General features: G+C 43.4%; 1 protein-coding gene across 2 annotated transcripts in view; it reads left to right on the plus strand.

Annotated features, from left to right (window-relative positions):
• P2RY8 (P2Y receptor family member 8) overlaps positions 1 to 15593 on the plus strand; it is a 105365-nt gene that overhangs the window by 761 nt on the left and 89011 nt on the right. The gene's annotated exons all lie outside the window — the stretch shown is intronic.

Genomic DNA, 15593 nt, shown 5'->3' on the forward strand with positions numbered 1-15593 from the left:
CAAGGGGCACAGACACACCAAAAAGCACAAAGGACAAGTTATGGCTTATATTGTATAAATGATTAAAGATTAGACCAAATAATGGAGGGAAATTGGGGCATATACATGAAAACAAAATTGAAACTGTACCAATTATCAGATTTTACTTTTACAGAGAACATAAAAAAGGATTTAGATTAAAATGTTTACAATTTTAAGGCAGCAGCCCATTTGTTGGGTATGTTTTTTAAAGCCAAGAGTTTGAAGATCCCTCTAGAAGAGAAACGAAAACCGATGCATAGTGTAGGTTTGCAGAATGCGGTTGCACTGTACAGAATGCAACACCTACATGATTTTCAGAGAGACAAAGACGTTTTTAGTAGATCCTGGTGGATTAAATCCCAGATGGGCTTCTTATGTTTCTTGGGAATACCAGGGGTGAGATCCAGAGCCGTATTTTGACCTTGGGGGATCCGGGGGGCTTTAAGTTCGGGGGGCCTCTCAACATATAAATAAAATTATATGACAAAAAAGTGAACTGAAATGAATGATAAACCACATTTGTTTTAAAAAAAATATTTAGGTTCTAAAGACGACACTTGTCTTGTTTTTTTTTTCTCAACTTTATTGACTGTAAGAAATTACAAAGGTAATTGTACTACCTTTGTAATTTCTTACAGTCAATAAAGTTGAGAAAAAAAACAAGACAAGTGTCGTCTTCAGAACCTAAATATTTTTTAAAACAAATGTGGTGTGTCATTTATTTCAGTTCACTTTTTTTGTCATACAATGTGATGCAAGTCATCACAATTATGCATCACACTACAATATTTACAAAAAGTCTTTCTTCCTGCACTTAGCATCGGCAAAATCTTTAACTAACTCATCAAACTGTATCATCTTGAGGAGACTGCTCCTGAAAGCCAGTAGGCACAGAGCACGTAGTCTTTCATGGGTCATCGTAGTTCCCAGATAATCCTTTATCAGTGCCTATTTGCTGAATGACCTGTCTCGTGAACAACTAGTGACCATCATGCTCAAATATTTAAGAGCTTCATTAAAACCTCGAAAGGTATCATCAAGCTCTTGATTATGTAATAAAACTGCCTGTTGAGATGGAGCAAGACATGACCAGAGCTTGGCAAAGGCTGCAAACTGGACAATTTACTCAACAAATTGCCCCTTTTGCCCCCTTATAAATCTGGCACTGGTTAGATCTCTGTAATACGTCCTAAGATTTAGCCACCTGATGTGGATGTAACTTTAGGATCCTACATTGCATATTGAGTTCTCATTTTTATATCATCAAAAAACGAAATGGCAGAGCCCAAATTTCCATCAAAGACAGCTCACCACTAGAGATGCCAAGAACAAAGCCAGACCGAGGGGTACATAAGGAGATGACCAGTGCTTGAGAAGGAGGGAGGGGGATGCAAAAGGCATCTGCAACTTATGCCGCTGAAGTAATTAACAGCTCATGGGGAGGGGGGGGGGTATGGTTGTGGGCGCTAAAGCACCTCTTAAGCCCTGTACACACGATCGGTTTGTCTGATGAAAACAGACTGTTTTTATCGGACAAACCGATCGTGTGTGGGCCCCATCGGTTTGTTTTCCATCGGTGAAAAAAAAATAGAACAAAAATTTTCCTATGGATAAAAAACGATAGAAAAAAAGGATCGTCTGTGTGGAAGTCCATCAGTCAAAAATCCACGCATGCTCAGAATCAAATCGACGCATGCTTGGAAGCATTGAACTTAATTTTTCTCAGCGCGTCGTAGTGTTTTACGTCACCGCGTTTTGACACGGTCAGATTTTTGACTGATGGTGTGTAGGCAAGACTAATGAAAGTCAGCTTCATCGGGTATGCAACGAAAAAATCCATCGGATTAGATTCCATCAGATATCCGATCGTGTGTACAGGGCTTTACTGTTACTGGCCAAGAAGTATAGAAAGCCTAGGTGACTAAGCCCACCAAAGATGAATATTCCAATTTTGTGGTAGATGATAAAGAGTTAAACCACATGATAATTTCTAACATCATTCGGGGATGTCGGTCAGACATCTGCACTTGAGTTCCTGGGTCTGCACGCTTGTTGTGGCTATTATTAGGGGTTCCCACGCTTCTTGATCAATTTTCTTTTGTGTAGTATGGAGATGGCAGCAGGTACCGTATTTATCGGCGTATTACATGCACAGGCGTATAACACGCATCCTTACTTTCAGAGGGAGGTTTCAGGAAAAAAACTTTCCACCGCGCCCTGCGTATAACACGCAGGCACAGTTTACCCTCTATTTTCAGGGTAAAAAAGTGAGTGTTATACGCAATTCTGGAACACACAAAACTCTCAGGCCCCGTACACACGACCAAGGAACTCGACGTGCCAAACACATCGAGTTCCTCGGCGAGTTCAGTGTGGAAGCCGCCGAGGAGCTCGGCGGGCCGACTTTCCTCATTGAACAACGAGGAAATAGAGAACATGTTCTCTTTTCGGCCCGACGAGTTCCTCGACGGGTTCCTCGCTGAAAAGTTTACACACGACCGAGTTTCTCTGCAGAATCCAGCTCCGACCGAGTTTCTGGCTGAATTCTGCCTAGAAACTCGGTCGTGTGTACGGGGCCTCAGAAGTCGAAACTATGGCAATCAGATCTCACTGTTGGAGTATCTAGGAATAAGAAGAAGCCAGGGGCTTACTCAGTTCTCTGTTTTTTACACATAACTAAAATATTAATTTGGGTGGACTGCCCCTTTATTACTGAAATAGTGAACTAATTACATTTTCAGTTTTGTTTTAAAACATAGTTTATTTTGTTTCATGTATGTTTGTATGTGCTCAGTTAGCTGACAATGCATTGCATGAGTATTGCAGCAGAACTGGCCAATGTTAAAGGAGTTGTAAAGTAAAAAATGTTTTCACCTTAATGCAATCTATGCATTAAGGTGAAAAAACATATGAGCCCCCGTTATACTTACCTGACCCCTCGAAAGTCCGGCGCTCAGTCCCGAGATCCTCTTCGCCGCTCAGCCTGGCCGCTGATTGGCTAGAGCTGATGAATTGAGAGCAGCGCAACCATTGGCTGGCGCTGCTGTCAATCACATCCAGTGACGCGGCGCACCGAGGGGTGGGGCCGAGTGATACAGTGAGCGGCTATAGCCGCTCCCTGTATCACGGGAGCGCGCCTGCAATTACTCACCACCATGCGAGCTCTCTCACATGACTGTGGTCAGCACTTTCGGGGAGGACCAGAGACAGCCGCCGAGGGACCCCAGAAGACGTGGATCGGGGCCACTCTGTGTAAAACTAACTGCACAGTGGAGTTAAGTATAACATGTTTGTTATTTTAAAGGAATTTTTTTTCCTTTACTTACCCCCTTAACTTAATTTATTGATAAGCACTCAGGGGCAGATCCACGTACAATTACATCCGCGCAGCGTATCAGAGATACGCTACACCGCCGTACCTTACCTGGCTTTAGTTCGAATCCTCAACGATTTCGCGCCGTAAGTTACGGTGGCGTAGTGTATTTCTGGCGGCGGAATTCAAATCGGCAATTAGGGGGCGGGTTTCATTTAAATGAAGCGCGTCCCCGCACCGAATGAACTGCGCATGCGCATACGCATGCCGGAAAAAGCCGACTACAGACGACGTTAGAAAATGCGACGGCCGCGCGTACGTTCGTGGATCATCGTAAATCGCTAATTTGCATACCCGACGCGGAAAACGACACAAACTCCACCCAGCGGGCGCCGAAGTATTGCATCTAAGATCCGAAGGCATACGAAGCCGTACGCCTGTCGGATCTTACCCAGATGCCGTTGTATCTTGGTTTGAGGATTCAAACTAAAGATACGACGCAGGAAATTTGAAAGTACGCCGGTGTATCAGTAGATACGCCGGCGTACTTGCTCTGTGGATCTTCCCCTCAGTCTTTCAGATAAAGTCAATTCCTACAACCATTTTATATGTGTCTCAGTGTTTGGATATCAAATGGCCAGCATAAACACTTACAATAAGTATATATAATCATAAATACATTAGTTTGCCCTGACCTGCAGCAGGATTTTGCCTCGTATACACGACTGGGTTTTCCGAAGGGAAAACTGCGAGGAGAGCTTTTGGCCAGGAATCTTGGCCGTGTGTATGCTCCCTCGCAATATTTCTGACGGGAAAAGGGCCAAAATCTGCCGGCAAAAAAAAAGAGAACCAGCTCTCTTTTTCCCATTGGGATTCCCGACTTTTTATCGTCGGAAATCCCAAGCATGTGTATGGGGCATTAGGCAACCTCAGCACTCTAGCTGTGGTGAAACTACAAATCCCATCATACCTCTGCCTTTAAGGCCTTGTACACACGACCGAACATGTCTGTTCAGATCTGACCGTGTGTACAGCCTAGCAGACATGTTTCCAGCAGACAAAAGTTTTAAAGCATGCTTTAAAACTTGTCGGCTGGAAACCCGTCCGACATGTCCGCTGGTTAGTACACCTAACCAGCCGACAGAAATCTCCCGCATGCGTCGAATGGATTCGACGCATGCGTGGAAGTATTTTACTTCCTGGTTTGTGGACGTGGCAGCGTCAACGTCACGCCACGTCACCGCGCTGTCTGTCCGCAGGGATTTCGGTTTGATGGTGTGTACAACCATCAGACCGAAATCTCTGAGCTGACATGTCCGATGAAAACAGTCCGCGGACCGTTTTCATCGGACATGTGCCCTCGTCTGTATGGGGCCTTAGAGTCATGCCTGTGATTGTTAGGGTCTTGCAATGTCTCATGGACCTTGTCATTTCATCAAAGCTGAAGGGCCGAGGTGGCCTATCCTTGACCTACAGTATATCAATGATAATAAATGAATAAAATAAATGAAGTACATATAATTCAAAAAAATATAATAGTCCAGAATGTGCTCAATAAAGGCATATGTAAAAAGTGCACATATAAAATCTAAAAAAATATATGAAAATTTGTGAATTAAAAAAAGTCCCATATGAAATTCCGTGCCAGGTGAGAAAGGGATCCAAGGACAGCAAATGTGACGCTCAGGAAATATCTACACTAGGGGCTTACCAGAAAGCCAGGGTCCCCCCCTTACTCAGGGAGGGCAGAGAGCGCTCTATCAATCAATAGATCCAATAATGGAAACTTGAATATTAACTTGGGTGACTCCAGGCAGCCAATTCATAGGTAAAGCCAGACAAGCGACTTCAGATAGACAATCCATCTGGTCCTCACCAGCAATCAATGGGTCATATACTGTATATGCAAGATAAAAGGCTCCACTAGTGTAGTTTTGTAAAAACCCATTTTATTTGAAAAGTATTGCACTTACATTATATCAACAGTAAAACAGCATATATCACATCCAAAATCCCGGATTATTATATTTTTTTGAATTACCAGTATATGTTCTTCATCTATTGTATTCATTTATTACACTGTTTGATTTAGTGCTGCACTTTTTTTCCATATAGTGTTCAGCTGCTGATTATATGATCAAAGTACAAAAATCCTTTTTTCTTTTTTAGATATATGCCTGTCTGCGGTGCTGCAGATAGCTTAACCAAAAACATCGACATGACTGCTGAGAAGCTTAGGCTTGTCTTAACACCCTTTATTTAAACCACCACAAAACCTTGCCCCCCCCAAGAAGACACCTAGACCACTTTATGTTGGAAGTAGGGCAAGGGCACAGCTTTATTGAGCATAGGTATAATAACCGTTAAAATATCAGTAACCATGCCAGTCACGGTTATAGCGTGAGCATATGCAACAAACCGCATAGTCTAAGAGGCCTGTCTCCACCATTAGTGCGAGGCAGGCATTAAACTGACCCGTAATTAAACTTGAGGGCATAGACAAGTAATGCCAACCTCTGGCAAGGTAAAACTGCAAAAAAGTTGTGATGAAAACACACAATGGGAGGGTGGGTGCTTAACTTGTGTGATGTCAAATTCTCCCGAGAGTGGTGGGGCGTGCCTCTGCGTAGCCTTTTGTAGAGTTCCTGCTCCACCCAGTCACCTTGTGCCATTGTAGCCAATCCCAAAGGAGCCACTCCGACTCACTGATTATGTGGCCGCCCCGTTTAGTTGCCAAGCATCCAGAGGTCAAGGCTCCCTTTCCTTAGAGCAGGGCGGGTCAAGGGGCCTTCAGTTTAAGTTTTGCAGATCTGGCTATGTGTATTGGTTACAATGCCACACATCATTTTTATATATCTTAGAGGAGTGACATAGGTTAGGATGACACTACATTATGGCTTCTGTAAACTGCTATCTCAAGGTGGGTGAGTCAAAGGATGCATACAATATGCATCAATGTCACATCTAGGTAAGGTTAGAGGATCTAAACCCAAAAAGAAAAATGTAATATACCTCAGCCTTGGGCAGGGTGCCACCATCAGTTTGCAGAAATTATTTCTTTATTTTCACAATGTCTATGGAGGGAGCCATTGTCAAGCAGATTGGAGTACACATACAGTATGTCATCCTTTGTTAACCCCTTCCAAATGCCTCCTGGTGGCCTTTAAGTGGGTCTTAACGCTGGAAGACTTCCAAATCACGTGACCACTGTGATTGGCTGTCATAGTGAGCACATCCCACCAGCTCCTAATCATAAATAGAGACCGTGAGTAGGGTTGAGTGAACCCGAACTGTAAAGTTCAGGTTCGGTACGGACTTTGTTTTTTTTTGTACCCGGACCCAAACCCGAACAATTTGCTGAAAGTTTGGGTTCCGGTCTGGTGTTCGGCAATGTTACGGCGCGCTGCAGGGCAGCCAATTGTCATTTGTTTTACTACTGTGACTAAGAAGCCATCACAGCCATGCCTACTAATGGCATGGCTGTAATTGGCCAGTGCAGCATGTGACCCAGCATGTGACCCAGACTCTATATAAGCTAGAGGGACAGAGCACAGCTCGTCACTCTGCATTAGATAGGGTAGGGAAAGGCTGCTGCTGATCTGATCTGAGGGAGAGATTTAGATAGGAGTCAGACTGTCCTGCTACAGAAATCATATTACACCAGCGCTGCATAGGTTCCTGTGAGATACTCTGCATTAGATAGTTTAGGGAAAGGTTCCTGATTGTTCTTTTAGGGACAGGAATATATAGGAGTCAGTCCTGCTTCAGAAATCATATTACACCAGCGCTGCATATGTTCCTGTGAGATACTCTGCATTAGATAGTTTAGGGAAAGGTTCCAGATTGTTCTTATAGGGAGAGAAATATATAGGAGTCAGTCCTGCTTCACAAATCAAATTGCAACAGCATTGCATATGTTCCTGTGAGATACTCTGCATATTACACGAGCACTGCATAGGTTCCTGTGAGATACTCTGCATATTACACCAGCACTGCATAGGTTCCTGTGAGATACTCTGCATATTGCACCAGCACTGCATATGTTCCTCTGAGATACTCTGCATATTGCACCAGCACTGCATATGTTCCTGTGAGATACTCTGCATATTGCACCAGCACTGCATATGTTCCTGTGAGATACTCTGCATATTACACCAGCACTGCATATGTTACTGTGAGATACACCCTTTATATACTTTTCTTCTATTGTGCTATTCAAAAAACATCCATTTAGGGAAAAAAATATTTTTTTGCAGTGTTTCCTCTAGTTTATGCAGTCTTGCCTGCATATCTGTACATGTGAGATACACACTTTACATACTGTTTTCTATTGTTCTATTCAAAAAACACCCATTTAGGGCAAAAAAATATATTTTACAGCCACATCCACCGCCACCTCAACCTCCTACTCCATATGGACCTCGTCCTCCTAGGTCAAGATTATAATTTGTTTTTGTTTTTATTTTTTTATGTTATTTTAAGTTATTTCTCTATTCACATTTATTTTCAGAGTACTTGCCATGCTCTTACCGACATTTTGCTGCCATTTGCAGCCCTTTAGCCCTTTCCCTTAGTGTTTTAGAGACATTTTTGTACTGAAAAGTTTGGGTCCCCATTGACTTCAATGGGGTTCGGGTCCGGGATCAAGTTCGGGTCAAGTTTGGATCCCGAACCCGGACTTTTTTCCGAAGTTCGGCCGAACCCAGACTTTTTTCCGAAGTTCGGCCGAACCCGTCAAACCTGAACATCCATTTGTCTGCTCAACTCTAACCATGAGCTGTCAGTGACAGCTAAGTAACTGTGTTAAGAGTGCTTATGGAAGCATATGTGCAGTGTGTGAGTGTTAAGGCCCACTTGCTCTGCTGTGGTCTACAATAGGTAATCTCTGTTACACGGGGATGAGTATAGTTTATAGATGGAAGATAACATTTGTTTTTGCTTCAGCTCACAGAAAGTGACAAGAAAACTGCATTTTGAAAAGAGTTATTTTCTTTACATTCTGTAAGTTTAGGTTTCAAATTCAATAAATTACATTTTTATCCTGGGGTTTAGTTCTCCTTTGAGGACCAATACTTAACGTGTCTGTAATTCCCCTTCGCGTTCTGTCCTGTAGACAGGACAGGAAAATGTCCCCAAACTGAGAAAAAAAAAAAAACAGAAAGCCCCTCTTAGAATCCAGAAACAAACTTATCTCAATTTTGTAATTTCCGATTAGCTCTTTAAGGTTGGGTTAAAATTTTATTGTTGAAGTGAATTGTCTTATTGCACATATGTTAATGCATATTTTTATGAACATACTTCACTTTACGGCAGCCCATTCAAATGAATGAGCTGGCAAAACACCAAAACATCCCCCAAAAAAGTATAAGCATAATTTTTGCCAATTCAGCTCACCACAACATTACTATGTCACTGTGCTTTGTGGTGCACTGCAACTCATGCATGTTGGGATAGCAATGCAGTGGAAAATGTCAACCCAGCTTAAATTTTAAACATGTTTATCAATAAAGTTGGCACTGATCCTTTTTAAAATAAACATGTTACTTCTTAAAGTGGAGTTCCAGCCTTTTTTCTGTTTATTAAAATTCAGCAGCTACAAAAAGCATACAAAGCATACAAAGGCGCCTCCATCCTAACCGTGGGCACCCGGCCATGACAGCTTTCGGCTTCACGGCGCATGCGCGAGCGGCGCTGCGCTACCTGATTGGACAGGCGATCGCCTGGGACCTGTTACGTGTCCCAGGTCATCGCCTACAGGGAGGGGCCGCCGTAGGCAATATGACGTATCGCCTAAGCGGTCCCTGGGCGGAAGGAGGAAGTGGGACAGGAAGTCCCACTCCTCCAGAAGCCCCTACCCCCCCCCAAAAAAAAGACATGCCAAATGTGGCATGTAAGGGGGTGAGGAGTGGATTAAGTGGAAGTTCCACTTTTGGGTGGAACTCCGCTTTAACATTGTGAATAGACCATACTTTATGTACTAGTAGTCGGCTTATATGAGATATGGATTTTACCACTTACTTCTGTGTTCCCCTTCCTTTTTGTTTATATTAGGGATGCTTATGTGCCCTAATAACCTACTGTGAGTGATCCTTCCTTGTGCTGGGGTTCTTTTGATGCTCCATTGCCCACCCAGGGGGCTGCTTTGTTGGTACTTTTGTTTTCCAGGAGTGCTATGTTGGTTTTATGAGCCCTGATGAAGCCAAGTCTGGTGAAACACGTCAGCACATGAAGACCTTTGCTACCAGCATTGCTATTTGTGACATTTTTGTGTACGGACACATACAACATACTCTATTTGCACTGTTGTATAACTGTTTTTTAAATACCAAGATACATACTAAATGTATGATTTTTAATGTTTGGTAAAGAATAAAACTTTATGATTTTATAGAGAAGTTGCTTACGCCTTGTCTGGCCTGTACAGTCTGATTTTTTTTATTTATCCTAGTTTTCTAATTTATACGATATGGATGATAGCCATGAGTACTCCATAATAGCTGGAAGTGCCTATAAAATGTAAATACCTACCTCTCCTGGCTGCACCGTTGAAAGCTACTCTGCAAAAGGGAAATTGCTGGCTAAAATGTTCTTCTGAAATAGCCATTTCCAGGAGTGTTGATCCCCAAGTCTCTCACTGTGCTCAGTGGTGCCTCCTACCAATGCCAACAATGTCACTACTGTCTTGTAGTGGCCTAAAATGTATTTCTACTTTTGCAGGCAAATTTGAGAAACCCTCACTATATGTTTTTTTTTTTATGTGTTCGTATTCACACAACATGCCTATAAATAATTGTTAAATATATTTCTTACTTTTCTAGTTGTTTCTTTGGAGCAAGTTTATTCATGTAACTCTATTTAGGTAATCTGACAAATTTTTCCCAAATACCGCGAGCAATGCTGAAAATGTCACTCTACTATCCCTTTATGTGATATTTACCTCAAAAAGACAAAAACACATGGTAAATACCACATTAAATGGCGTTAAAGTCAGGCACCATGTTCTTAACAACTATGATGCCCCGTACACACGACATATTTTCCCGTCGGAAAAACTGTGATGAGAGCTTTTCGTTGGGAATCCCGACCGTGTGTATGCTCCATCTGACTTTTTCCCACATGAAAGCTGCCGCGAAAAAAAAGAGAGCATGATCTCTTTTTTCCCGTCAGGAAAAATCCTAGCTGGAAAACCGTTCGTCGGAACCTTTTCTGACGGAAAAAAAACACACATGCTCGGAAACAATTCAACGCATGCTCAGGAGCTTAAAACTTAATTTTGTCGGCTTGTCGTAGTGTTTTAAGTCACCGCGTTCTTGGCAGTCAAAAGTTCACTGGACTTTTGTGTGACCGTGTGTATGCAAGGCAGGCTTGAGAGGAATTCCGTCTGGGAAACCATCGTTTTTTTTTCCGACAGGAAAACCGGTTGTGTGTACGGGGCATAACTCATCTGCTATCAACAAAACAAGTAACGTCAGTACATAAAAAAAAAAAAAGTGTGGGGGCCAAAAAAAATGCCATTGGGTCCCCCCAAAATCTATACTAGACCCTAATCTGAACATGGAGCCCAGATGTCCATGCCAGGCTCCATGCCCTTCTACCCATGTTGATGAGGACAAGGGCCTCTTCCCCACAGCCCTGGCCCAGTGGGGTTTGGGGAGGGGGGCAAGCAAGGGGGCCCCCATATCCTGCCCCCCATGTAAATGTCCCCAAAAAATGTGCAAAGTAAAAAAAAAACAACAGACAGTTTTTGACAAGTCCTTTATTCAACCCCCCCCCCCCCCCCCAAAAGTAGATCCAATGTCAATCATGATAAACACCAGCCGCCAACCCAAACGAAAAAAAAAAAACAACACCCGGCAGCCGCCATACGACAGCTCTGCCGCCTACCCGCCACTAAATAAAGTAAGGGGTGGGCCACCCAATGATGTCAAAAGGTGACCTTGTCCCCTTGTGACATCATCGACCCAGCATGCTTTGTTCGGTAACATCCACGCCCATGGAAAGCAATGCTTTTAAAGCCTTTACAGTTAAAGAGAAAATCTTGTGCTGGAACTATTGCTCTTACTCTGATGTTTGCAGTGATACCTCACGTGGGGTGTGATCACTGTTTACATATGCGTGTACAATCTAGGCACCCGTTTGCACGGAGGGATAGGGTGTTTTCTTTCTTTTTTATTTATTTATTTATATATTTTTTCACACTTTTTTTTTACTCAACATTATTTATAACCTAGGCACATGTTTGCACGGAGGCATAGGGCGCTTTCTTTCTTTTTTTTAATTTTCTTTATTTAGTTATATATTTTTTTCACACTTTTTTTTTACTCAACATTATTTATAACCTAGGCACATGTTTGCACGGAGGCATAGGGCGCTTTCTTTCTTTTTTTTAATTTTCTTTATTTAGTTATATATTTTTTTCACACTTTTTTTTTATTCAACTTTAATGCACACTGGATGAACAGCATACCTTGTGATAGCATGGGCAGTGAAAATGTACCCTTTATTAAGGGTGTATTACACTTCATACATTAAAGATAACACATATAAAGTGGTTGTAAAACAAGCCATTCAGTAGAAAGAAGAAATAGAAATGAAATGCAAAACATTTGTGTATAGATATAAAAAACATTATAAATACCGTATTTATCGGGGTATTGCGCGCTCCGGCGTATAGCGCGCACCCCTAATGTGGACCCGCAATTCCTGTAAAAGAAACATTTTAGTACTTACAGTTTTGGTGTCTTGCGCGGCGTCCATCGGCGGCCTCGTCGGGTCCGGCGTCCGTCTGCGGCTTCGGTGGTGGCCTCTCCCGCGCTGTCTCCCCGTCGAATCGCCGCTTCCCGCTCTCAGTTTGAATGCCTCCGCCGACGTATACCGAGTGCAGTACACTCAGCTACATTCGGCCAGGCTCGGCTTTGCTCGTGCTCATGCTCTGTGACGTTTATGCGTGAGCACGAGCGAAGCCGAGCCTGCCCGAATGTAGCCGAGTGTACTGCACTCGGTATATGTCGGCGCAGGCATTCAAACTGAGCGCGGGAAGTGGGTATCGGCGTATATCGCGCACCCACGGTTTTCCCCTTATTTTAAGGGGAAAAAAGTGCGCGGTATACGCCGATAAATACGGTACTCCTTTTTTCCTTTTTTTTAATAAGTGATCACATTTCCTCTGTTCTGCACAGCCATTCACTGAGATTCTCAGTGAATGGCTGTGCAGGGAGGGGCGTGTCAGGACAAGTCTGATCATTGGAGAAGAGCAAGCTGAGTTCCCAGCATAGCTAGAGAACTGACCATGGTGTGCTCTCCTGCTTTGTGTGGTCAGTTTTTAATAGGAAAGCAGAGGGACTGGCAGGAACACTGGGGTTTTCACACAAAGAAAGCAAAACAAAGAGAACAGGATCGTTTTTCATACAAGTACATGGTACAGCAGGCACATATCAGGAATAGGAAGTGTTGGGGTAACAAACACTTTAAGGATGTATTAATGATTATAGAGCTGCATTCATTTGTTTCTTTTTTATCTGCCTGGAATGCCGCTTTAAATGTTCGCTCAGAAGTGTCAGTGCTGCCACCTGGCAAAGGTGGTTAGGGACTTTCCAAGAAAAAACAGCATGGTGTATCAGCAAGTAGGAAACTACTGTTTCCTGCCATGTTTCATATGTCACTCACTATCACATTCACATTAACAGAGCTGGCAAAAGGCACAATACACAAATTTGAAACATCAAGACAAGGATTCTGATTTTCAAAAAGTCACAGTTATTTTCAGTCCAATGGGATTTTAAAATAGTATTCACATAGCTCAAAAAAATCTTTATCCTTGTGTAAAGATTTGTAGATTTGTAAATTGAGTCTAATGACATCACTAGCCCTAGCATTGCTTCACTTTACCAGATCTAGTGGATCCAATCCTATACTGTCTACATCAAACATTGTGGTTGTAAAGGAGTTTTTTTTTAATCTTAATGCATTAAAAAAAAAAAAAAAACTTCTGTGTGTAGCAGCCTCCCTCAGCCCCCCTAATACTCACCCTAGGTCTATCTAGATCCATCGATTTTGCACGAGAGACTTGGCTGTTCGAGACTCCCTTTCTCATTGGTTGAGACAGCAGCGTGGTGCCATTTGCTCCTGTTGCTGTCAGTCATAGTCAGTGAGCCAATGATGAGAAAAAGGGGCGGGGCGGGGCTTAGGTGCCCCCATAGCAAGCTGCTTGCTGTGGGGGCACTCAACAGGAGGGAGGGGCCAGGAGCTCTGAAGAGGGACCTGAGAAAAGGAAGATTTGGGCTGCTTTGTGCAAAACCAACTGCAATAGAGCAAGTAAGTATAACATGTTTTTTTTTAACAAAACAAGCTCTCCTCCTACATAAGTTAGAGCAAAGATGTTAAACTCAACTTTATTGTGGGACGCATCAGCATTATGGAAGCCCTCAAAGGGCTGTTTGTATCTGTAGGACTATATAAATGTATCCAGAGTATTTATTTTCTTCAGATGCAAGAACTCAATCATTGCCCCCCCTCCCCCCTGTGCCAAACCACATTGAACAGTGGGTGTGGCCAAGTTGAACAGTAAGAAAATAATTACTCCTCCATGATGACATCAAGGAGCTGGTGGATGGGAGAATCCTTCCCACAGAGCTGTTGTGTTCTCTCTGCGGGGGTTGCCAGGAGCCGTCCCTGCTGGGAGAACACACAGTGATTATTGCTAGCGGCTGAAAAATCCGACATGCTAGTTGTACCCAAGTTGATCAATCGATAGCATACAGCCCTCTCTTACAGTGCCTTGAAAAAGTATTCGTACCCCTTGAAATTTTCCACATTTTGTCATGTTACAACCAAAAACATGAATGTATTTTATTGGAATTTTATGTGATAGACCAACACAATTCACAACAACATAATTGTGGAAGAAAAAAGATAAATGGTTTTCATTTTTTTTTATAAATAAATATGTGAAAAGTGTGGCGTGCATTTGTTTACAGCCCCCCTAAATCAATACTTTGTAGAACCACCTTTCGCTGAAAGTCTTTTTGAAGATGTCTCTTCCAGCTTTGCACATCTAGAGAGTGACATTTTTGCCCATTCTTCTTTGCAAAATAGCTCAAGCTCTGTCAGATTGGATGGAGAGTGTCTGTGAACAGCAATTTTCAAGTCTTGCCACAGATTCTCAATTGGATTTAGGTCTAGACTTTGTCTGGGCCATTTTAACACATGAATATTCTTTGATCTAAACCATTCCATTGTAGCTCTGACTGTATGCGTAGGGTCGTTGTCCTGCTGGAAGGTGAACCTCTGCCCCAGTCTCAAGTCTTTAGCAGACTCTAAGGCCGGGTACACACGAACAAACATGTATGGTGAAAGCGGTCCGTCGGACCGTTTTCACCATACATGTCTGCCAGAGGGCTTCTGTACGATGGTTGTACACACCATCGTACAGAAGTCCGCGCGTAAACAATACGCGGGGCGTGTCCGCGGTGTCGCCGCGTCGATGACGCGGTGTCGCCGCGACAATGACGCAGCGACGTGGGCGGCCCGCCTTTAAAATGCTTCCACGCATGCGTCGAAGTCATTCGACGCATGCGAGGGACGGCGGGCGCCTGGACATGTACGGTAGGTCTGTACTGACGACCGTACATGTCCGAGCGGGCAGGATTCCAGCGGACTGTTTTAAAACAAGTCCAGGAATATTTGTCCGCTGGGAAAAGGCCCGGCGGGCAAATGTTTGCTGGAATTCGGCCCGCTCGCGCCCACACACGACCAAACATGTCTGCTGAAACTGGCCTGCGGACCAGTTTCAGCAGACATGTTTGGTCGTGAGTACGGGGCCTCACAGGTTTTCTTCTAAGATTGCCCTGTATTTGGCTCCATCCATCTTCCCATCAACTCTGACCAGCTTCCCTGTCCCTGCTGAAGAAAAGCATCCCCACAACATGATGCTGCCACCACCATGTTTCACGGTGGGGATGGTGTGTTCAGGGTGATGTGCAGTGTTAATTTTCTGCCACACATAGCGTTTTGCTTTTAGGCCAAAAGTTACATTCAGGTCTCATCTGACCAGAGCACCTTCTTCCACATGTTTGCTGTGTCTCCCACATGACTTCCTGCAAACTGCAAACGGGACTTCCTATGTCTTTCTTTCAACAATGGCTTTCTTCTTGCCACACTTCCTATGGGCCTCTTACCTACTTGTCTGATTAATGCTCCCCTTGCTCGGCCTGTCAGTTTAGATGGACGGCCATGTCTTGGTAGGTTTGCAGTTGTGCCA

Source organism: Rana temporaria, chromosome 2 (assembly GCF_905171775.1).
Source record: "Rana temporaria chromosome 2, aRanTem1.1, whole genome shotgun sequence".
NCBI lineage: Eukaryota > Metazoa > Chordata > Amphibia > Anura > Ranidae > Rana > Rana temporaria.